General features: G+C 39.6%; 1 protein-coding gene and 1 long non-coding RNA gene across 3 annotated transcripts in view; one reads left to right on the top strand and one right to left on the bottom strand.

Annotated features, from left to right (window-relative positions):
- LOC311516968 overlaps positions 1 to 20,210 on the bottom strand; it is a 35,843-nt gene extending 15,633 nt beyond the window's left edge. The window contains exon 1 of the long non-coding RNA XR_014710544.1: positions 19,986 to 20,210. This is a non-coding gene — a long non-coding RNA (uncharacterized lncRNA). The remainder of the gene's footprint in view (positions 1 to 19,985) is intronic.
- The window catches only part of GMDS (GDP-mannose 4,6-dehydratase), a 549,352-nt gene that overhangs the window by 373,344 nt on the left and 150,472 nt on the right, over positions 1 to 25,536 (top strand). The gene's annotated exons all lie outside the window — the stretch shown is intronic.

Here is a 25,536-nt window from a genome sequence, read left to right as displayed (position 1 = left end):
ATGAGTATGTCCTGGGGCATTTTGAAGGGCTGGAGTATCCCCAAAGGATTTCAGATCCTTTGCAATATCCACAGATAAATGTTCTCCAGTTACCCACAGATAAATGGCTCCCTCACGAGTCATCCTGCAGCAGTCTTCCCCTTCATGCCTGAACCAAGTTCATTCCATTTAGAGTGGCCTTGAAGTTTCAAAGAGGGAGTGGTAGCATCACCATTAATTTATTCAGGGAAACTCCAGTGAGTGATGCTTTGGAAAGTATTTCTGGACTGTCATCACATCCCTTTTCTTATCTATGTCTCCTTTATGACAACAAGAACAACTACCCCAGCAGCCATGAAATTCCAGTCTCATGGGTGGTTTTCTAGGGCTTTGAGCAAAGGTTATTTTCTTCTGACAAATTTTGGCCCAATGAAATTTCATTACTCTCTCCCATCAAAAAGATCTGATGGGAGGAGGTGACCCTAAATGAATAAAAGTATGAGGTTCAGATAAATACAAATAAATATTTTTTGATTCTCCCTCTTTGTCTTTAAAACAAAAAAAGGAAATTAAATGCAAACATTTATATTAATGGAGTGTTAATGTTGCTTTCACAAGCCAAGAGATCTAAAATTTAAGGCTGAATATGCAACTTTAACACCTTGCACACATGCATTACCAGGGCTTGAAAAATCTGCTCTACCAGTGACCTTTTTAAAAGGCTAATTTTATAGATGAGATGCATTTTAATTTCTGTCCCATTTAGTTCTGCATTTAATTCTGCAAAGCATCTTGGATACAGAGTGTACATGCTATCCAAAATAAACTTGTATCCCATAAATGAATGTCCAAAGCGGTATAATAGGTGTTAATCGACAGGTGTCTTGTAATGTTGAGTCCCTCTTGAGACTGATCCAAAGTCCATGGAAGCATGTTCTGCTGTTTTCACATATCTGTTAATTCAATCTCTTCCCCTATGAAATCGCCACCTTGTTCAGCTTTACATTGTGCTGTGATGAGGAATGAGAGAGACTAGAAGTGGTTGCTTAATCAAACGGTGGTGGTTAGCATTAAAAACAAAAACTTGTTTCACAACTGTTTGTTTGCTTACAAAATAGGGATCTTATCCAAAAACCCTTACTCAAATGAGTGAAGAGTACATAACCAAACCTGTGTTACAGTCCCTGAACAAAGAACACTTTGCTGGCATGGAAAGCATTCAAAAATGTTCCATCTAGATACAATATTTATGCTGTTTGCAAATGTGCTGTCACTTACCTCTTCAGGGAGTGGCTGTGATTTATCATTGAACTTTACTAGCAAGTTAGTACCTGTATTTCTTTTTGTTGAAAACTCTCTAATTTGGCTTTGAAAAGAAGTGGAGTTGCCCATAAGATTGGTTTTTTGTTTTTTCCCAGAACTTCCCACACAAAAATTAGATTTGGGTTTGAATCACAAAGCTTGGATATTAACTTTGCCAAAGATGGGGAGTGTTCAGTTCCAGGGTTTTGATTCAGCCAATTATAGAAATAGTAGCCAGCATAAAGTTAGGAATTTATTCTGATGCGTACTTCCTGAAAGACTGGGGGAGTTGGTATCTCTGGTTTTCTTTCAGGCTCACCTCAAACTTTTTTTTTTCCTTCTTACATATACATCTATAAGAAGCTAATGTGTCTTCCTCCCAGTGTGTTCATCATAACATACTTTCAGTGTATGGTTGTAATACAGTTGTCTAGTTATAACTCTGTGCCAGAATCCAGCCCCGATTCTGTTATATAAGATTGAAGTCATCCACTGAACTATAATGTAATGCCCTTCAGAACCCAAAGCTGACAGACACAGCTGAATATTAATGTTCAGTGAATTTACCAGCAGGGCCATTGGTGCCACTTACAAGCATTGGATCATGAGGAATGTATCCTCAAATGGGCAGAGAACGTTAAATTGTTTGTTCTGCTAAAAAGTGAATGCCCTGCAGTGAACTTCCGTTTGTAATTTTCATATGTTTTTCTGGATAATGTTTTCAATTACCCGTGTTAGAGTAAACCATAACTCCTTTCATAGGCATGTTACTGTAGTGAGGCTGGCAAAACTCTGGGCCTCTTGAAATATTTCGCTACTTGGAAATGCAACAAGAAAAATGATTGCTTCATGGACATTTTACTGAGGAATTCATTTTTTTCCATCTCTGGCAAGTCCATTTGCTGCCCTGCTTACATGACTGTTGAATAACATGTTATTATAGTTGGGAGAAGAGTAGTTCTTTTGTCAGTTGTGTTGCATTTTGTGGTAAAATGGGAGAAAACAAATCATTAAGAGGCTATTTTGGTTCAAGACATTACACATTATGAAGAATCTGGTTTTGAACCTCCGTCAACTCCAAATAAATTTGGACCTATTTGTATTGAGCAGAAAAATTTATTGAGCCCAATCATCCATGAAGCAGACTGTGCCATGCCCTGTTGCTTACTTATTTACATCTGTTAATTCTTGTCAAGGACACATTAAAGGAGAATGTTCACACTCCTAATGGGTACTGACACATAAGCCGTGTCTTCCTAAAGAGAACATCATAATTGTTACATGATGTGATGGGGTGTCCAGCCTACACAGGACTGACCAGGGAGAGGAGGAGGAGCCAGGGAGCAGAGAACTAAGTGATTGCAAGCAGGCCTACCTGTGCAGGATCAGGTGGGACCTAAAAGCCAGGTAGCAGGCTACAGACTGGGGCAGCTGAGCAAGGCTGCAGGAAGGCAGGCAGGAATCACTCCCTGGGAAGAGGGAGGAGGAGGGTTCTTGGAGCTGGTACACTCAGAGAGAGAGAAGGGGAACCAGAGTGGTAGGAAGCAGTCCAGGGAAGGAGTAGTGGGGGCGCAGAGAAGAAAATCAAGAACTGTTTTGCTGAGGGTCCCTGGACTGGAACCAGGAGAAGAGGACGGCCCTGAGTTCCCCTACCAGCCACTGAGGGAGTGGCTCCGGAGCTGTGAATGGGAAGACTGCCTAGGACTGTTGATGGATTAAACCCCAGAAGGGGGAACACTGAGTGACCTGGCTGAGGGGCTAAGTCACGAAGAGGATGCTGTGGGTCCTGGAGCAAGAGGAGCTGCAGACCGGAGTTAGAGCGACAGTGTGCAAACCCCGGACAGGGGTGTTGGCCTCAAGAGCTAATCTCCAGAGTGATCACAGAAGGCGGCAGTGAGTGGAGCACCCCATGACCCATGGAAAACAAGAATAATTCTTGCAAGTGATGTCTGCAGTAATTGTTTGGACTATAGAGAGTATACAATCTATACCCATTGCACCATACTTATAAACCTTTAAGTTCTGATGATGGTCTATGGATCAACTCATTCATCTGACCTACTCAAACCTGGCCAACTGCTTAGGCTCCCATTCAGAAAGCATCTCTGTTCAGGAAAGCACTTAACTTTAAACACGTGCTTAAGTGCTTTCCTGAGTCAGAGCCTTAAATAGTCATGTGGGAGGACTTTCTCAGCAGTAGTCCTATTGAGGTTGAGTTCAAATGCCCACTAATGCACTGAAGTCAAGGGAGCTACTCACATGAGTAAATGCTGCAGAATCAGGCTTTCGAAATGCAGAGAGCAATTCCAAATTTGAACAGAATTATATTACTCAGACATAATTCATTGCAAATAATCTACCCATTGGGCTAGACAGACTTATTTTTGTTCCAGTTTGTCACACCACTTTCTATTTAAGTGTACTCTTCCATTACAAAAATAAATAAAATACTTGTTACTGAGCTTACACAGCGGTAGGTTTCCATCATTTTGTATCATAATCATTTAAACATTTTCCCTTCAGAAATGCCAAAAGGACTTATAACGCATTAGGAGTTAAATGCTTGCCCAATTTTACTTTTAAAAAAAATTGTTTTTGTTGATACATGGGTATTGAGTCAAGTTGCACTATTGCAAAATAAAAGCTATGTGTTCAAAATTAGCAATATTTGTGGCAAGCTTTTATCCATACAAATAAGAAATGAAAAACCATGTTTTCAAACATAAAAATCCACTCTAAGTTAAGACCTAATATGCCACATTTAATAAGAGTTATTATTTCTACTCAATTTATAAACCACAGAAAAAAGAATTCTGATGGTAAATTATTTTACGTAAGTAATGTAAATATGACAACTGTTCAATTAAAGGACACTTTGGGGCTCTGATCCTTTATACATGGAGTTCAGAAGGTATGATGACTCCTGCATAATGAATGACATTATACACATTTGAAAAATTACTCGCTTACAAAAGTAGTGTAATGTGTTTGAAGTATTGAACCATTTTACTGATTATTCAAGGGATGATCAACTTGTAACAGAGAAAATCTTTGTGATTCAAGGGGAAACTTGAATCAAAGGTAATGAAAAGCAGCCACATCTGATGATTCTACCAATGATTTCTTCTTTTTAATTTCTCTGTTTATAAAAAGATACCAGCAACGGATTCTGATATAAGCTTATTCATACTGAGTTGCACCTTACTCCATAAGTGGTCCCACTGAGTTCAGTGCGGTAAAGTACTATCACCATGAGTAAGAGTATCGGAATCTGGTATTATATCATTTTAATGTCTCAATTCTACATTCAGCCCATTGAATGAGTGGAATTATGAGGTGACTTCTCTTAATTTTGAATGGACAATTATGACTGAGTACCTGATCCTGCTTCTGCTGAAGTCAGTCACAAAACTCTCATCATACTTAGATGGGAGCATGAGCAGGTCCTTAATTTAGTAAGAGTCTATGTTTTTTGCTCTGATTTTTCCACTTTGAGTGAGAATGATGGGGCTCCTCTCTGCAACTCTCTGATCCTCAGCTGCCCAGCCTTCCCCCACAAGTTAGTGCAGCAACGCACCCTCCCCAACTTTCACCACTGGCAACAGTGGAGCTCTGTGTACCGGGTCCGCACCCTTCCCTCACACTGGGGATGATTGGGCAGTAGCCAGAGATGCCTCTGCCAGCAAGGAATTCTCCACTAGCTATCTCTGGCCACTTTGCACCTGTCCCTTCATTTTCTTGCTGTGTGTACACAGTGAACAAGCACATTTTAAATAATGCTAAATACATAAAAGCAGATTCTAGTTCAATCCATCTTTTAAAACATTTCCTCAGCGGCCCCATTTCTAATGAATGATGAATATTAATGTTCCACTAAATGTACATCCAAACAGCTTGAACAACACTACACATTCCCACATCATTGCTTCAAGCTGTAGGAAAGTAGAAAAACTAGTGAACAGGGCTACTTTGGAGTCAAAGTTTCATTTCATAGCACGCTTTTTAAGATTTTAGGTGTAGAAGTCGGCTTGGTTTCTTCTTTATTTCTTCCCATGCTGTGAACTCTCATGTCAAAGCATTTTTGAGAAAGAAGTCGGGACAAGGACACAGAGGTCTGATAGCTGTGCACAGGGCAGTGACCAATTAAACAGTTAACCATCTTCCCAAACCATAATCCGACCTTCTAATTCCTTTACTGCTTTTTATGTGTCTTATGATGGTGTCGGTATGCCACGGTACAGTTACACCTGGCGTCACTGTAAGGGATCCATCATGCAGAGTGCTGAGGACTCCAGCTTTGATCCAGCAAAGCGCTTGAATGTATGAGTAGACCTGTTGACTGCAACAGGCCTACTCATGTGTTTGGCTGGCTCTGACTCTAAATGAGGTTAGAATTTGCCACACAGTTTACTATCTTTAAACCTATTTAACTCATCCAGCCTCCTGGCCTTGTTTAAAGTAGAGCTAATTTGAAGAGCTAGTATATGGTCAGAAAAGATTTCCTCAAGATATCTATGGCAGCATCACGCCACGTCACAGAGACAGCGGTGTTTGACTGTTTGGCTCTGCTCTTCACATCTGATAAACTTAGTTGCATTGTGATATTTCCCCCATTTACTCGGTCCCCTCGCCTGAAGCAGACGTGCTCTGGTGCTTCTTTCACAGAGGAAAAATGTCCATTTCTTTGGTCTGAAAAAATTCATTTGCTGGAATAATAGGTCCCCTCGTTCTTTTTGTTATTTATCAGCTGTCTGTTTCTCTACTGCACAGGCCCTGGCTCATTAAGTGAAAGTGATGACAAGGCCAGCTGGCAGTAAGCCTTAGTTACAGTTTAGCCCATGTGGCCATAGTGCTTAAAGAAGAATTTGGCTTGCAAAATTCATTGCTGGTGGTAAGGCGTTCTAATTTCGCTTTGGTCTGGTTAGTCACTTTCGCAATTCAGATAATTGTCTGGTTATTGAACTGTTCTTTTCTCTATCATAACAGAAATTGCCAGAAAGAAAATTAATGTGCAGGACAGGAAATGTGTGGCCCATCTAGAAAGCCAAAGTTGTTGGCTGCATCTCTGAAACTGTGACAAGCAGCCATTAGCTGAAGCTGGATCCAGCTCTCTTCCTGCAGACAAGCACATTAGGCCATGAATCTGAAGAACCTCAGATGGAGACGAATCCCTCTCAACCACAGGCCACAAATGTCCCTTAGGGGCTTGCTTCAATCTTCATACAGATGCACTTACCCATTTTTTTCAGGCTACTACTTGCTTTCTCAGACCAGATGTATTCAAATATCAAAATGAAATGTGAACTTCTGATTTGACTCTTGCAGATATTTTCAGATACAGATCTTGCTCCCAGGAACTCCAGAAAGTAAATTTTTAACTATAAAAGGAATGAGGGAGACTGAACACACAGGAGTAGCTTGTTCTCGGTCCCTCCTTTATCACAGAAGAAGAAATTCATTTAAATATAAATGAAAATATGATAGCTCTTCTTCAGAAGAGGTAAAATCAGAGAAATGTAAGGTTGGACAAGATCTCGAGAGGTCATCTAGTCCAGCATCTTGCGCTACGGCAGGACCAAGTATCCCTATATCATCCATGACAAATGTCTGTCGAATCTGTTCTTAAAACCCTCCAATGACAAGGATTCCACAACCTCACTTGAAAACCTATTCCTGTGCCTAACTACAATAGTTACAGAGACCTCAGGAATGGAGGTTGTCCATAACTTTGAAATGTTCGTAACTCTGAACAAAATGCAGCTCCAGCAGTTGACACTCCAGGCCAGGTTCCAGAGGCAGCTTCTTTCCTGGGCAAACTTCTCCCCCTTCTGGACAAGGTGGGTATGGGGGGTAGTGAGGATAAAAACAGAGTGTCCCCCTCCTGGCGGGGGGTGTGTGTGTGTGTGTGTGTGAGAGAGAAACAGTGTCCCCCGTCCCTGCCCCCCCCCCCCCCGGCTGGGGAAGGAGGGGTGAAAACAGCATCCATGGCTTACGGGAAAGCAGCGCAGACCCCAGTGCTGCTCCTGCTCCAGCTGCTTTGAGCTGGCAGCGGGGGCTCACAGCTTTGCCTGCGAATCTCAGCATCTTCACTTTCTAGCTATAAGTGGGTGCCTGGTGCATGGGTGGGTAGGGGTGGAGGTAGAGGTGCGGAAAGGCAGCCCAAAGCTGGCTACCTTTAAGATGCAATACGGGCACAGTACAGTATTTGCTTATTTTTGTCTCCGCTGCTGCCAGATTGGTTACATACAGTTCCACAGGGTGTCTGGTAGACCGGTCAATCCGTAACTCTGGTGTTCGTATCTCTAAGGTTCTACTGCATCCCTATATTAGAAAGTTTTTCCTAATACGTAATCTGAATCTCCCTTGCTGCAGATTAAGCCAACTCTTTCTTGTCCTATCTTCAGTGGATATGGAGAACAATTGATCACTGTCCGCTTTATAACAGCCCTTAACATATATGAAGTCTATTTTCGGGTTTCTCCTCTTCCCCCCTCCCCCCCAGGTCTTCTTTTCTTAAGACTAAACATGCCCAGTTTTTCTAACCTTTCCTCAAAGGTCAGGTTTTCTACATCTTTTATCATTTTGTTAAATGATCTCTTCTGGACTCTCTCCAGTTTGTCCACATCTTTCTTAAACTGTGGCACTCAGAACTGGACACAGTACTCCAGCTGAGGCCTCACCAGTGCCAAGTAGAACAGGACAGTTCCCTCCTGTTCTTTATGTACAGCATTCCTGTTAATACACCCCTTTTTCACAATTGCATCATATTGTTGACTCATATTCCGTTTGATGCCATATAACCCCCAGATCCTTTTCAGCAATTGTACTACCTAGCTAGTTGTTCTCTGTTTTGTAGTTGTGTGTTTGATTTTTCCTTCCTAAGTGCAGTACTTGGCCCTTGTCTTTACTGAATTTCAACTTGTTGATTTGTGCTCTTCTATCCCCTCAGGCTCAGATCAGAGTTCATTGTTTCAATAAATAGATGGCACAAATTCTGTATAGTAGACTTTTGGCCCAAATCCTGAAATTTCATCCATGCAGGCAGACACCTGTGCTCATGTAGAATCTCATTGTGAGGACTCCACCCATGGAGATGCGATTGCAAGGTTGGGCCCTTAGTTAATTTTTTTTTTAACAGAAGCTTCTCATAAAAGGAGGAATAAAACAAGTTTTTCTTCAAGCTTACAATGATCAATATTGCCTTGTTTGAGAGGAAAATCACACATTTCATTATTTAGACATTGTCCTAGTCAAAGCAGACTTATTTAAGAAGGCATTCTGGTTACTTCCAAGGCAGTTCAGATACATGAGTACTGCAGCATCATTATAAATCTGGAAAAGAGTCCCAGGATATCAGGAGATTTCACTGTCTGCAGCAAAAGAATTTCTCACATCCAAAGGTTTAGTCCTATTTCTGTACATCACAAGAGAGTTCTCAAACTGGCAAACATATTACAAGTTACATGACAGCCAACTTGGCACAAGGTACAGACTCTAGGTATGACCATATCATTCCTAAGAGTATAATAGCAAATTTGCCAATTCTGGCCCTTAAAGCTTTTCTCAGAGGGCCAGCAAATCTGATGTCCTCAATACAGGGTTTAAGTGAGACTTTAGAGGTGTATATAGGCCGTGTAGTGCATTCTGCCAGGGGATAACTTCACTTTTTGATAACTAGATTGTTATGACGGAAGTCTGGACCAGTGGTGTCAAACACGCATATGATGTATTGTGATTCACATGTGAATGACGTGTAACCAATAACGCACTGCCTTCCTGAGTCTGCAGACAGCCTGAAATAAACTGTGTGAATTCCTCACTGCCCCAGTTTTCTCTTTTTTTGCTGTGTTAACTCAAGGTCTAACAACAAAAAATTAAATGTCAATATTAACTATTTCATTATTGACTGTTTTTAACAAGTGGGATGGGAGGAAGGTAAAAGTACAGACTAGGGGAGAAGAAAAACTGTGAACTGCTGCAGGAGGGAAATGCAGAGGATGAAAAGAGGAGAGATACAGAAATGGGACGGAGTAAGTGGTGGGGGAAGAAGATGGGGAAAGAAGAGTGGGGAAGAGTAGACACAGCAGTGGTCATAAAGGCTTACTGAGAGTGGTAGATGGTCGTAAGCTTATACTCTGACCAACGTAATTAAAAATGGAATGGTCTTGTCCACAGAATGAGTCTTATGTCTCTGGCCTAAACTTTCTCCTGAGATTACCACCAAAAGCTCTGCAGACAGTACTTGATGATGAAGAAACAATTGTCAGGAAGACATTGGTAGACCCAGTAAACCAGCAATGCTCTTGGAGAGTAACATGACTTCAGTTATGCAGCAATAAAGGGACAGCTAGCATTCCAACTTATGTCAGGGAGCAGGGTGGATTCTACCACGGCTAGGGAGAGAGAAACAAGCTAATAAATGCAATTTGCATTTGCAAACAAGGGAATCCATTCCACCAAATTGATTGGTTGAGCACCTAGACCTTACTACCGGGAGAATGGAAACTTAACCAACAGATGTTTAGTCAAATAGCAAATGTGGAATCTTCCGGTGACTGATTTATTCAAATCCAGGTGGCCAGGAGCCAGGAATATTAAAAAGAGACAGGTTAAAAATCATATTTATAGCTACTTACTGGCCCCACAGACCATGCTTTTCACAAATGAAGGAGATTTCAATCAGCAAACTCTAGAAGGTACCGATATTCCAGGACTCATTGTGACAGACCCCTGCTTATTTATCCAGATGTGAAAAAAATAGATGGTTAAATCTTCAATCTGCTAGATACTACCAGAATTTTATCAATAGTCTTTTAAAATCTCGGAAAGATTCTGCATGTATAGGAGTCAGATGTTGTCCTCAAACACACATATGCTTCTCCCTTGGATTTCAGCGGAATCCTGGCATGTATGTGAGGGTAGAAAAATGGCCCAGGTTGTACAAAGACATTTGGAATTTTTTGTTTTTCTTTTCGTGGAACAAATCTCATGCTGCAAATTGTCTGTTGGATCCTACATCAACTAGTTAAGACATTTTTCTTTGTATCCGGATATAGAAGATGACCAATTATACTAGCTCTTTAAGAATTAAGATTTCTGCTCTAGGGGCATGACTCCAGATGAAAATAGGTAATTTAGTTCCCATTCCACATACTTCTCATTTCTTAGGGCAATGTCTGCTTTGTTTGTTTGTTTTTTGAGTTTTTTCAAATTGTGGCTGTGTGTGAGGTCCCCAATCATAAATTAGGACTCCCCTGTGCTATGTGCTGTACAAATACATAATAAAATGATAGTCTTTGCCCTGGGGAACTTAAAATCAAGTATAAGACAAGGCAAAAGATGGATACAACAGTCCACGGGAGAGCGCAGGGTAATAATGAAGCAAAACTGATCAGCCTGAGAAGCAAATTTCACACACACTGACCACTTCCATGGTTTTGGGATGGGGTGGGGGAACAGAATCCTACCCTAATTCTAAATGCCTTTGTAAAGCTTATTTTTGAATCTTGAAATAGCTAAGACCTATTGTACAGTCAGTTTAATATCTGATATCATCTTTTAGGAGACTTTATCTTGCTTTTACTGTATAATTAGCGTTATGGTTGAGCATCGAGGACCCAGAGGAGACTGAGACCTCATTGTGAATGATATGTATGAAAACATCTTACAGTTATATACTGTGCTTTTTGTCTCACTGATTCAGCAAATTTCTTACTAGCTATATGCATCCAGATATCACCTCTGCAACGAAATGTAGGTACCTTATTTATGGGGTGGAGGGTGGCTCAGGTGGACAATTACTGCAAAGCACATTGCACAGTGTTGAGAAAGAGGAAGTATATGGCTAGAGGCACCCTAGGGCAAGCCTTAACACTAGCAAAGAGTGTTCGTTACTGTCTCGGTAGAGCAGACAAAGTCTTTCTTTTTAAGAGAGGCATGGGAAGTCAATTTAACTGCTATCATGGGGAGCCTTGCAATTCATTAGGTAAACTGTGAAATGGCCAATGAGAACCAAATGCAGGTTTGGCTCTCTACTGCAAGTGGCTGAGCAGCTTTTGCAAGGATCTGAGCTCCTCCACTATTGGGGTGCAATCCTTGCCCCATTAAAGTCAATGGCTAAACTCCCATTGAGTTTAATGGGGTCATGATATCACCCTTTTTATTTAAAGTTTCTTTGCTGCTCCCATGAAGCACGTAGCATCTAGCAGGGCCAAGCCCTCTGTTATGTGGTGGAATATAGCTGAGTATTTTTTTTTTGATTCAGGGATGTGCGTCTAGGAGAACTAAATATACAGATAAGGAAAAATATCGCCTCTCTTTAATTTCCTCATGCTCGGGGATGGGACTGCAATTAGTTAGTATTGCATTTGTATTTGGCATTTATACAGTGCTGTATTATATGTTAATTTAGCATTTAAACCTATGGTATAAAGCATTCATATGTATTTATACAATTATTTGGTTTCATTTTTTAAAAAAAGAAAAGAATTGTTTAATTTTCTGGGAACATTGTCTAATGAAACTTTTCTTCCCTGTGCTCCAATAAAATCACTGTAGAGTTGCCAGAAGTCATCTAGAAAAGTAAATAAAAAATCATTTGATTTTGGCTCATCCAAATGAGTTGAATATTGTAAAATGCTCTTCAGGGTTAATCAATCTTACTTTTAGACATTAAAGTCCGTTGAAATGGATTAGAATTTCAGTTATTTTAATGTACCACAAGTGACCGTTAACTTATCTATCTTCAATAGAGACTTCTATTAGTGGTTTTTCCATCACTATAAACCTCTTTTTGCTGCAGTTAATCCTTATCTGTATATCTTTATGATTTCAGTATTGTTTCACATAGTCCCACACTTTGCCCTAACTCTTAATTTACACATTTGCCTTGGCTGGGTCCCCTCACCCTGCCTACAAATTTATCCCATGTCATCTCCTTATAGCAATTTATAACCTCTATAAAATGTCATGTAGAGTCACTTTTTATGTTTCTGAGTAATGGCTAGAAAGAATTGCACAGGGAATCAAAAATCTAATGAGTTGTACATTATTTTACTATTTATAACCAGAGAGCGGTCATTGACAATGTTTGGCAATTTTACAGCTAAGAGCCCGGACTATTGTGCTTTTGAATGTAATTTATTAAGCAAATAAAACTCTTATTGGTAATGGGTCCTGTTAAACCTGGGGCACCACATGAGTTCCAGGCCCATGCAGCTGTGGAAGTTTCATAGTAACTGCATACATCTTGCATGTCTGGACACTAATATTTTACACTTACTTCATAGTTTTATTTATTCAATTGCTTTTATGCTCTTGATTGGGTTGTAACCAGCCATTTATAGTGAAAACCTTAGGTGGGGGTGGAGCAGCGAGAGAAATAAAATGCATTTATTCTGAGAAGATTTAAATCTTTGTTTTATGAGGCATGGCATATAGTAAGCTAGGCAGTGGAGAAAATGGCAGAAAAGTTAATGGCTTACACAGGTAAAAAAAAAAAGTCTCGATAAAATAGAAGAAGGTAAGGAAAGGGCAAAAAAATTACTCTAGGTGCAGTTTTCCTGACATTAGATGTCATGAATCAAATCTTATTCTTGAACTAGTCATTTATTTTTAATTTTTTTTTGTCTTTCTCATTTGTGGTGTTAAATTAATGGAATGCATTATTAGAAGGGTTTGCCTTAGAACACCGAAGAGAAGGAATGTGATGTCATTGTATAAGTGTGTATAAATGTAAATGTGTGTCGTCTTCTTCCACAGGAATTTGTCTTAAGGAAAAAATATTTTAAATTTAAATTTTATTTTTTTTACAATTGTAATCTGTGATTATTTTCTCATTTAAACTAGTGAGACCAGTGGAATTATACCAATGTAAAACAGTTGTACACAAGAGGAGAACCAGGCCCACAGGATCATCATTGGAAAAGACCAAAGATTGTCCAATCGGTTTTCCAGCTCACTTGTGTTTGTCACTGATTTAATCTTGCCATTTATGTATTAGGTCTTGCAGCCAATCAATGGACATAGTGATATGCAAGAAATACAAAGGGGTTTTTTGCGGGGGAGGGAATGTAGTGGGCCAAAATCTGATCTCAGAGCTGCGTAAATCCAGAGTAATTTAACAAAAATGAGTGGAATTAGATCATTGCGAACTCAGAATAACTGGGTTAAAAATGTAACACTGCATTTAAATATATGCAGATACAAAACCAACCCAAAGTGTATCATTAGTTTTTTATTTATTAGAAATTGTCCTGTGTTTTGTAGAGGAAAGGTTATGGTTTTGGTTTTTGGGTTTTTTTAATACTATATTTAGGAACTGTAAATGATATAGGAGAGTAGTCACCAGTTTTTTAATTAATTTTTTTTTTTTAATTAAAAGAAATTCTGTACTGATTTAGGCCAAGATTTTCAGACGTGATAGTTACTTTGGATGCCTTAATTTTGCGGTGCCTGATTTTAAGACACCTTAGAAAGATCTGACTTTCAGAGGGTGGGTGGTCAATAGCTTCTGCAATCACACCCCTTTAAGATGTCTCATCTTCGGCACCCAAAATCACAAGGTGCTTTTAAAAATCTTAGTCTTATTGGTTTAATAGTTACAAGCATATTTCCTTCAGCAGGCACTTGGAAGTTAGCTTAATCTACAGTCTCTGGGACCATCGAAGAGACCTGGATTTTGGAAACTAAGATTTCAGAACATCAGTCTATCTTGAGCCCCTACAGATCTCTGTGTGTTATAGACACGGCACAGTTCATTGTTGAGAGTACATCTTTTAGTTGCATTCTCCCTGTTTGATTGCTTTGCTCTCAAGAGGACTTCTTTAATTTTTTTCTGGCTGCAGAGAAAAAGGAAGCTGTGTCTTAAATTAGTTCAAATGGCACCAGTAGAATGAAATGTTTGTGAAAATCAGCAAACCTCCTTTCCCCATTAGCATTAACCAGGATATCCTGTGCCTTGGTCATTGCCTTGAGGATGAGGGACTGTTTTGTTTTTGTTTTTTTTAATGTACAGTATCCTTTAGTTTGTAGCTAAGAAAAGAAGAGACTCCATCCATTCTAAGAATCTAAAGGAGGTGGCCATGGGGGGAAAAAGGTTAATAGAAAACAGATTTAGAAAAATATTATATCTATCCTTCTGGGTAAATAAATCAGTAAATAAAACAGTTTGATAGCCATAACCATAACCTACTATGCAGCAAAGACATAAATATTCCTGTTAAGTCAATGGCTGCATACCACATCATATCTGTGCAGTTGGCAACAACTTCTTATTAACATTCAGTAAACAGTTGTGAATGAGCAGATGGGGATTTCGGTTTGGGGTGAGTTTTTTTTAACTTAAAACAATTGGGAAAATATCGTATCTGGATATTAGTAACACATGACTTAGATTTCACTATACTTTGTCTACAATACATCTGGGACATAATTTAATCATCTGTACAAACACATTGTTAAACCCATACCTGAAAGATCAGGTAGCCATGTTTTTTCAGTAGCTTGAGTCATTTCAGATTTAGGGCCACATTCTCCTCTCTGTTCCATTGATTTTAGAGCAGTTGCCCCAATGTAAATGAAAGAATTTTAGTCCATCTAATATACACCCTACATGTTGTTGTTCAGAAGTAATCAAATTCATACTCTACCACCTTAGTTATCCATACATCTCAGGGAAACGTTTTAAAATTGGTTTAAAAACGCTACAAACCTTTTGTGTTTCTTTGATTGAAGTATTGGCACATGTAGATCTTTTGTGCAGACTTGCAATGCAGAGCATCTATAGGGTGGTTTTTTTCCTGTGCACCAGGTTGGTTTGTTTCTTCATTAACTTCCTCCCCACCCCCAGTTCCCCTAAAGTATAACCAAATACTAGCTGCAACTGGAGTACTGAGCAACCTTGTTAACTTAACATTTTCATTCAGATTTCCTGACGTAGCAGAGTTAGACAGGGCAAGTGTTGATCAACACCTCTGTAGTGTTTCTCTAATTATTGAACTGGTATCTCTGGGGTCTAGTAAAGCTTTGCACTGTTGGTAATAAAGCAACTGAACATTTGTGGGGGGGGTACCTTCTGGCCTTCCTTAAGAGAGCCCCGGCCTACTGTAGTAAATTGTAGCTGTAGCCTTGATAATACAGTGCTTGGACAATAAGGTCTCAAGGGGTGCTTACTGAAAGAGATTAAACTGTAATTAAACTGCCCTGTGAGTAAGGAGGAAGGGGAAAAAAAAAAGATTTGTGGTTTTCATAAAGCAGAAAAAAAACACATTGACTGGTGTTTACCTCCCAAAGACTTTTTTGCCGTCTTGACTACAAAACAGTCTTATTTTTAGCAGGCCAGGGTTTTGCAATAGTGCCATATCAATCCCACAATCCTGTTCTTTGAGATAATTGCACTGAGCTAGTCCCAAATCAGCAGTAACTGACTGAAAAGCAGGAAAGAAGCATTTAACATACATAGAAGTAGATGAAATTTACCATGAATGTATGTAAGCAGTCTGCAGTTCTATGTATTATTTTAATGGGGCCTTAATTGAACACTCAGCTATATAATATCCTTTTGTTTAGGCTCAAAAGTAGTGTTGGGATTTTTTTAACCCCTCCTATCAGCTTGGCTATTAAATATTGTGGCTTTCCAGCTATCAGTCTCCGATCAGCACAGTTAGTGCATTTTACCTTCCAAGGAAGTGCTCTTTGAGCCAGCTGGAGCACGAAAAATGTAGGAGCTGGAGAAAGTCATAATTGAAACAGGCGACTGCTCCAGTACAGACAGGAAATAAAAGGAAGACTGGGCCCTTCAATGGATTAAATTAGATGTTTCAAATTCAGACAGTATCAGGAAAAAGAAGACTTATGTTAGCAAAAAAAAAAGGTAACAGTAAGTTCATTCAGTTGAACACCCATCCCTCCTCTCCTCCCTCGTTCCCCTCCCCCTCCCCCCAACACATGTTTTTGCTGGAATCTCACTGTGATGCACTGTAGGGTAGAAATTGCACAGGCTGCTCTCCTTGCCAAACAACAGAGTAGCAGGTTCCTGTGCTAATGTTATGCTACCTTCCGCCCCCACCCCCAGAAGGTCTTTTGGTATTCTCTTTCCATAAATTAGGCATGAAATTATGTTGGGCTAAGGATACAAGATTTCAGCTGTTCTATAGTTAGAAAGAAAAATATATTATACCTAAAGCAAAAACATGAAATATATATACTTCCTGCATGTTAGTTTGAGATATGCCTGCCTCTCTCTGTGTATTTATACATATATAATGTAAATATTTTTTTCATTCAGACAAGTTTCTGCTTGCTTTATGGAAACTGGCAGTACCTGAGAGGTTGCAAAGTTTTCCCTTTCGTTGTGTGGGTTGGGGTGTGTGTGTGTGTGTATATATGTTAAATACCTCATGATGTAATATGATTCTTATTGGCATGAATTTAAGATGGCCACATTACTTATGAGTGGCAAATTCATGTAAGAGTTATGCAGGTCATTCCAAGCAAGTACTGATAAAACTTTTATACCACACTGTACGTAATCATGGGCTTAATTTGCAGCAATGGGTATTTAAGTTAGATATTAGGAAAACCTTTCTAACTATAAGAATAAAAGTGAGTTCTGGAATAGGATTGCAAGGGAGCTTGTGAAATCCCCATCATTGGAGGTTTTCAAGAACAGATTAGACAGACACCTACTGGGGATGGTCTAGGTTTACTTGATCCTGTGTCAGTGCAGGGGAATGGACTTGATGACTTCTTGAGGTCCCTTCCAGCCCTACATTTCTGATTCCATGTATTCTATGTATGCCACATGTGTTACAGAAAAAAATATTTCTCAAATATTTTAAAGATTTTAAAAACAAATTATTGAGACTATATTTGTACCCATCCATCAGTAGAAACAGGTGCTTTCATTCCATGGGTCCAATGTTTCAGAACTTGGAGAGAGCTATAAAGACCTTGAAAAATGACTTAAAATTGGAACTGGTAGAGTGTTCAAAGTTTTTTCACTGAAATGAAAATTTCTGTGGAAGAAGTCTGTTTTTTTATTAAATTTGTCAGTATTTCATTAGAAAAGCTGTTTGGTTTGGTTTGTTTCAGTTTTCAGCGACCAAAAACATTCAGCTGAAAAATGATTTTCATTTTTTTGGCTGAAACCCCAAAAACTTGAAGAAAAATATCAACAAAAATCAAAACTACTTAAACCACTTTTCCATACCTCTTTTTCCATAGTCTTGGGACCTTCCAGGGCCAGAAGTGAGTGCTTTGTATCCAGCTGGGAACCTCCACTTTTATTTTAAAACAAAAAGATGTATCTGATTGGTCAGACTGTTTAATGAACTACAGACCATTTTAGTGGTATACACCACTAAAATGGTCTGTAGTTCATTAAACAGTCTGACCAATCCGATACATCTTCCAGTGAGCCTTCAAGCTTGCTAAACTTGGCACTTCAGAAAAATGAAAACTTTGACTCAGAACAGTTAGGCTTTACAAAGTGTATAAATTACAGCAGGAATGTCTCTAATCACTCTTTTACCTTCTAAAATGCCCTCAGGGCTTTGAATTAGAAAGAGAACTATTACGCAGATTAGGAGGCAATATCCCATAGAGGCAAATGGATACATAGAAATACAGTAGTTCTTTTTTGGGCTTCACGGAAGAACAACTTTTAGATATATGGTACCTATGAGGAAAGGGCTATTTTGAAGATACAAAGAGTAAAACACACACAGGAACCATGCTGAGGAAACTGAAGTGGTGGAAGGCAAAGCCTGGGTGGACCCTCATCTGTTGTAAATTGAAACACAATGAATTTACTATGTGTATTTCTACATATCAGTTTGCTTCTGTGGGATAGTGCCTTCTGATTTGTATAACGATTCTCTTTCTCATCCAAAATCCTAGTCCATCTAATCGGGTCATGATGTGGAGGAATAATGTAAATTAAGTATGCTACTCAAATTCCCTGAAACCAAAATGAGGGATCATTCACTTCAATAAATGCATGTGCACTTAAGCTGATACACAAAGTTTCATATCTGTCTTTATGTCCTCTGAGATTCTTGGTCTATTGTTGATCTCTCACTCCTTGGAAACCTTTTTGATGTGTGTGTGGGGGGGAGGGAAACCTGTCCATCTTGTAAAGAAAATGGTAATTCTGAGCACTTTGTAATTCTTTAATACACACGGTGAGCATGGAGGAAGCGGAACAATAGCAAAGTAGAATACAACTTCAAATGTGGCTAGAATGCAATACTGTACTTCCTAGTTGATCCCAGAAATTCTGGAAGTATTAACCAAATATAGTAGAAAAGCAAAGCATCTGAGTTATTTGTGAACCATGGGGAAAGAATAACAAAGGCACACTCTATTTCATGATAGCATGAGAGTGTATGATTTTTCATTTTTATAATACTTGAGGGTGGGGGCAGGAAACTTTCATATGGCTCAATAGTATATGTCTCTTGTTTATTTCTATATAATGTACACGTATACCAACTGATCCATGTAATCTATGGAGTTTGTGTTCTACAGCTTCTGATCCAGCCTTTTTTATTTAGAAATTTTAGAACCACCGGTTGTGTGTTTTTGCAATTGGACTATCCAAAAGTTATACATAAAATCGGGGCTGAAAACAAATGATCTCGTTAAAGAGTCTTGGTGTTATGAGGGTGCCTTAATGATCTCTTGATGTGGTGGAGGAGCATACTTCAAAAATGTAAACAACGAGAGTATCTTTAAAACAAGAGTCACAGAAAACTAGTTTAATGCCTGAACTCGTGGCTGACTCTAAGCAGGAAAAGTAGGCTGAACTATGGTAGTGTAAAGTGTATTTCTAGAAAGTTTTGGTTTTTTATTAAAGCACACTCTATACAAAGTCTGTTTTTTCACTTGATATTGCAAGTAAACTCTTGCAATGTGGCGAAAACTGTGTTTATGTAAGTTTAAAAATAAAGATCAAATTTAGTTCTCAGCATACCTTCAAAATAATGAAACTGAGTTGTGCTTAGGGACTTAGACCCTGATCTCCATATGAAAGAGGATACTCCATTTCACAGGCATCCCTGGCAAAAATCTCAGGGCTTGTCTACACTACAGCTGCTGGTCGATTTAAGCTACACAATTTGAGTTACATTAGTAGAGTAACTCAAGTCGACGTAGCTTAGATGTGCTTACCATGGGGTCGACGGGAGACGCCCTCCCACATTGCTTCCGCCCACGTTGAGGTAGAGTACAGAAATCGACGGGAGAGCGCTCCCCCATCAATTAAGTATGTCTTCACTAGACCCGCTAAATCAATGCTACTTCATCGATTGCAGCAGCGTCAATTTAGCTCCGTAGTGAAGACCAGCCATCAGTGTCCTGCTTAACACCCAGGAGAGTGATAGTGGAGAAGAAAAGAAAAAAATTTAGGACCTCTGATCTGGCAGTTGTACCACTTATGTTCAATAGTTAGTAATTTAGTGAGTTAAGTGGCCATGTGATAAACTACATTTAGGTATCATACTAAATATAGTATGTGCTTGTCTAGCCACTATTGTAATATTCTGGTTAATACAGTCAGTAACTCATGCCATCAGAGTAAGTGTCAAAAGAACTAACAAACTATCTCCATGTTTGTGACAATATGTAGTTCCAAAGGCAAGTATCTGGTTGGATTGTATAGAAAAAGCAAGAAAAACTGCAGACACTTTAAAAATAGGACTTACTGTGGTTTGTCCCATGTGGGCTCTGGCGACATTTGTTTGGAAAACCCTCATATTCATCACATGTTGACAGGTGAGTGGAGTGATTTTTTTTTTTCTCTGTGGCTGTTAGGGATTCCTGACTGTGGCAGAATGGTAAATCCTTGTGCTGAACCTGAGAATCCAGGTACCTCGACAAGATGCAGAGTAGCTGCCCAACCATAGGGAAAAACCCAGACATAGTTCCAAAGCCACTAACATAGCATTGTTTGAAGGATTTGCAACAGACGCTAAGTTTATCCAAGTTCTTTTATTGTCTTCAAAGGGAGGAGGGAAGAAGAGCTGGAATCCAATCCAGTTTCTTCAATTTGAAATTTGATGTCAGCAGCCTTTAGGAATGAACCTCCCTACAATAAACTGGAGGGAGGCTGGTGGGAGTTAACTTTTCAATCACATTAAATTGTTTTGTTAGGGTTGTGAAACTTTTTAAAATGTATGGCTAGAAATGATTGTGTTCATGTCTCATTTATATCAAGAATGAGGTGTGGTTATGCACCTAGGGCCAGATTCTGCTCCCAGTTTACACCAAGGTAACTCCATTTATTTCTTCCTTAGTCGGTATAACAGATCCCATTCCACAGTTTGTGCAGGCATTTGTGCAAGACCCTATTTGGTTCTTATACACATGGAAAGTAAGAATGATTCAAAAATTAATTGGTAAAGGGGTATATTTGCACTCTGGCTTACTGTCATAGTGAGTGATTTGTGTAGTTCATTAATATCCCTGCCTTCCAACTCAATAGTATAGGCATGTAGCAATATGCAAAGCTCTGCAGTCTTGATCTACAGAGGTTCATAGGAATCCCTCTTTTCTGTTTCTCTGGCTGTGTCATGCATTTTGTGTTGGCCTTTTGAGTTTGATGCCAAAGCTGCCCAGGTTTGCTTGTTTCAAGAAGAAACAATTACGTTTTTCCTGGTTTTCAACTGACATCATAATTTGGCCTAGGTTTGCAAAAAGGTTCACAAACCTCAGTGAGCCTTTTTGGTGACGACGTAGTGAAGCTTAAATCAGGTGAATCTTCTAGGTTTCATTGCGAAAGTTTCTTGCATCTGTATAGGCATGTTAGCTTCAGCAGGTGCCAGCTGCATTGCTCTGCTGTTTCGCCTCTTATGCACAGACGCTTTCTAAGCCAGTAGGGGGAGATTTTCGAAAGCACAAATGGCAGTTAGACACCTACCTCCCGTTAAAATTCAGTGCGTATTGGGCATCTAATTGCCTTTTCACCTTAACACCTCCCCCCCGCACCACCACCACCAATAAATTCTAGGTAATGGTTGAGCTCTACAGCAGAAGGAGAGGGAGAGGGTTTGGAGGAGGGCACAAAGGAAATGATGAAGGGGAAAACATACACTCTGGGTTTGCTTGACATCAAAGCAAGGAGAAAAGTTGAGAGAGATGGGGTAGGGAGAAAATTAGGTTTTTAAATGGTATTACCATACTCTGAAACATACCACTTAGTGCTGTGCTCCCACCAGATCTTTCAAGTTTAGCTGCTGTAGGCAGGGACTGTAGTTGGAAACCTCCATGGAATAAGTGGATGCTGCAGTAAGTAGTGTTGATGGTTAAGCAGGTGGCACTGTTTTTTTCCTAAGTCAGTACTAAATCAGAGACCCAGCATTATGTTGGGAGCACAGTGCTCTGAGAGGTGCCATTGTTTGGATAATATGTTAAATCTCATTTCTGAAGCACTCATGATCTCCTGGCATGTTTTAAGTGTCTGGGGTATTGGGCTGGGTATCCTGACCAGATTTCAATGCACTGTCTACCGATGAAGTGAGCTGTAGCTCACGAAAGCTTATGCTCAAATAAATTTGTTAGTCTCTAAGGTGCCACAAGTCCTCCTTTTCTTTTTGTCTACCTAACTAAATTTCTCCTGCAATTTCAAAGGATCTGTCATTTTTCAGTTCCTACCATAAACTGTAGTGCAGTACTGGGGTGTGCTATTAAACTCTTGCTGCATTTTGTCCCCAGAAGTGGCTGTATTTCTGTAGTGTGTGGGTTGGTTCCTAGGTATTTCAGTTTATAAAACACTTTGGGGTGAAAATTCTCAAAATTTTAATTATTATAAAATGTGGAGGAGGACAAATGAGATTGTGGCAATCATGTATTTTCAAGGGTAATATAAATAAAAGAAACAAAAAGCTACAGGTTGATATTGAGATAATGTGCAGGTTTTTTTCTTAGATATTTGTTGGTGAATCAGGCTGACCTATGAAAAACTATTATCCTAAATAATAGGATTCTCTGTTATTTAGGAGTTTAAATTATTACCACACTCTTTGTTATGCAGAGAGATTCTTTAGGGTCATATTACAGTCCGCTCAAGTTATGTTTAAATCAAAGTGCTATTTAGGTTCATGGGGCAGATTCTCCTCTCATACTGGTGAAAATCCAAAGTAACCTAAAATTTACACCAGTGTAAACCACTTACTTCTATTGAGTTTTTTTGGATTTACATCAGTTTAAGTGAGAACAGAATGTGGCTCAGTGTTTGCAATAAAAATATTTTATTGAAGCTGATGTGAGTGAACTAATGTCATGATAAGCGTATCTATTTACATTAGTATCCATTAAAACAAAATACACACTTTACCTCAAAATGTTTTATGTAGATTGCATACCGTGATATTGCTATGCTCTAGCCTTTTATCACATATGTGGAATAAGCCAAATTTTACAGTTGCTGTCTCTCATAGTTTTCTGTTTGCCACTCATAACACAACATCCCTCCTGATTCTGCAACTCTTATCCACGCATAAATAAGAAATACTCAGGACTTGCAACACTGTCATCTTACTGTGATAAATTTTGCACTGAAGGCCAAATCATGCTCATCATAATCACACACACACACAGACAGTTAATTTCTTATAATTATTTAGTAAGATATTAGCATACTGTTGCTTAAATAATAATAATGGAATTATTTGCAGAAGTAACACGATCAGGGTTTGGACTGTCTTATTACCTTGAAAGGTTTGAATTTATTAGAGTTGTTCCCGAGCTAAATTTGAACCTGTATTGTCAATATTGAATTTTGTCTCAGAAGTCCCAGAAGTGCTATATGGTACTGCAAAATAATAATTTTTCAATATGCTATAGATTATTAGTTATGTTTCTTCAGTTTGGCTTCATTACTGTGGTATGGTGATGCATTTTTTGTGCGGAAAAGAAAAGCAGAGTATTTTATAGGAATTCTAGCACATGACCTTGGGTTTTGTCATTAGCAAAGGGAAAATTTCAAAAAGTTCAACTCAGTTTGGATAAGCATCCAGAATGTCAGGTGCTTGCTTAAACCTCAGCAAACCTATAGTGGTCTCTCCAATCTTCGACTAAGCCTATATGACCTCTCTTCCTCCTACCAGACCTATGTGGTATTTTCACCTAACCCCCGAGTCACTCACTGAGTGGACCCTCTTCCTTTTTCTCAGTCTTTCTTTATTCTTATATTTTCTTCATTCCAAACTTTTCAAGCAGGGGGCCTAAGAATATGTCTGGGAGTTGTGATTCCCAGTGCGGGTGAACGGACTTGCACTAGCTCAGCCCGAGCTAGCATGCTGAAAATAACAGTGTGGACGGTGCAGCACTGGTGGCGACTTGGGCTAGCCGCCTGAGCTTGCATACAGGGGGTTGGGTAGGCTTGGACTCAGGCAGCTATGCCCAAACCACCACCCATGCTGCAACATCCACACTGCTCGTTTTGGCATGCTAACTCAAGCTGAGCTAGTGTGAGTCTGTCTACCCACGCTGGGAATCACTGCCACTAGCTGCATAGACATACTTTAGCATCCCTACTGTGTCCCAGTGCTTTACTCACTGTACATTTGCTAGGTCTTTGGCTCATCCCTGTTATAGTGCCCTGGTTTCCACCCTCTGCGGGGAAAGTTCCAAAACCTGCAATCTCACATGCTCCCAGGGCTTCTTGGTCTTTTTCTGCAACTCTGAACAAAAACTGGACACCCCTCCAAGTTCATAGATCTCTAGATAAAATCTGAATTTCACCACCACTGCCCTGCCCTCCCATCTTGTCCTCCGTTTCAATCCCCAATCCAACATGCCATACTGCTCCCTCTTCTGTGCCTTTGTCGGATCCTAAAGCTCTGGTGGTCTTTTTCCAAGGCCCCAGTACAGCACTGATTGCTGATTTGCTAGCTCGCTAAGTAATCAGGGATGCTAGTAACAGCCAAGATCCAGATAGCTAGCAGATCTGCAGTCAGTTCTGTACTGGGGCCTTGGAGGAAGAGAAGGATTGGGGATTGAAATTGAGGGCAAGATGGATGGGCAGTGGTGGTGTAGTTCAGATTTATCTAGAGAAATGTGAACTCGGAGTGGTGTCCATTTTTTGTTCAGACTTGTACAAAAGACCAAGGCTCATTATTTTGACTGATTGCTTCACCCTTTCCTCTTCGATTATATCAGTAGCCAGCTTGGGTCATGATAAATCCACCAGATAAATTTTCATTTGTGACCATAATGCAGGTCTCCAGAGATGAAAGGCCATTGTATCAACCCACTGTACCAAGTTCCCCCATTCCCTCCTGACTAGTTACATATAAAATGGCCTATCATTTGAAATGTCTGCCATTTGTATTCGTATTTTTAAACATTTACACTGTAATGATTTTAAAGATTTTGCTTTCCACACTATCAGAGGCTCGTTCACCTGCACATTTACCAATGTGATACATGCCATCATGTGCCAGCAATGCCCCTCTGCCATGTACATTGGGCAAACTGGACAGTCTCTACGTAAAAGAATAAATGGACACAAATCAGATGTCAAGAATTATAACATTCATAAACCAGGCGAAGAACACTTCAATCTCTCTGGTCACTCGATTTCTGATCTCAAAGTGACTATCCTTCAACAAAAAAATTTCGAAAACAGACTCCCATGAGAGACTGCTGAATTGGAAGTAATTTGCAAATTGGATACAGTTAACTTCGGCTTGAATAGAGACTGGGAATGGTTGATTCATTATAAAAAGTAACCTATTTCCCCTTGTTTATTCCTCCCCCCCTCCCTCCCGCCCACTGTTCCTCAGACGTTCTTGTTAAACCCTGGATTTGTGCTGGAAATGGCCCACCTTGATTATCATACACATTGTAAAGAGAAGAAAAGGAGGACTTGTGGCACCTTAGAGACTAACCAATTTATTAGAGCATAAGCTTTCGTGAGCTACAGCTCACTTCCTCAGATGCATCTGAGGAAGTGAGCTGTAGCTCACGAAAGCTTATGCTCTAATAAATTGGTTAGTCTCTAAGGTGCCACAAGTCCTCCTTTTCTTTTTGCGAATACAGACTAACACGGCTGTTACTCTGAAACCTGTCATTGTAAAGAGAGTGATCACTTTAGATAAGCTATCATCATAAATGTTGTAAGGAGAGGTTTCAGAGTAACAGCCGTGTTAATCTGTATTCGCAAAAAGAAAAGGAGTACTTGTGGCATCTTAGAGACTAACCAATTTATTTGAGCATAAGCTTTCGTGAGCTACAGCTCACTTCATCAGATGC

The sequence above is a fragment of the Lepidochelys olivacea genome (genome assembly GCF_965140295.1).
Source record: "Lepidochelys olivacea isolate rLepOli2 genome assembly, chromosome: 2".
NCBI lineage: Eukaryota > Metazoa > Chordata > Testudines > Cheloniidae > Lepidochelys > Lepidochelys olivacea.
Note: the sequence above shows the minus strand (reverse complement) of the source record. Positions and strands in the feature narration are given on the sequence as shown.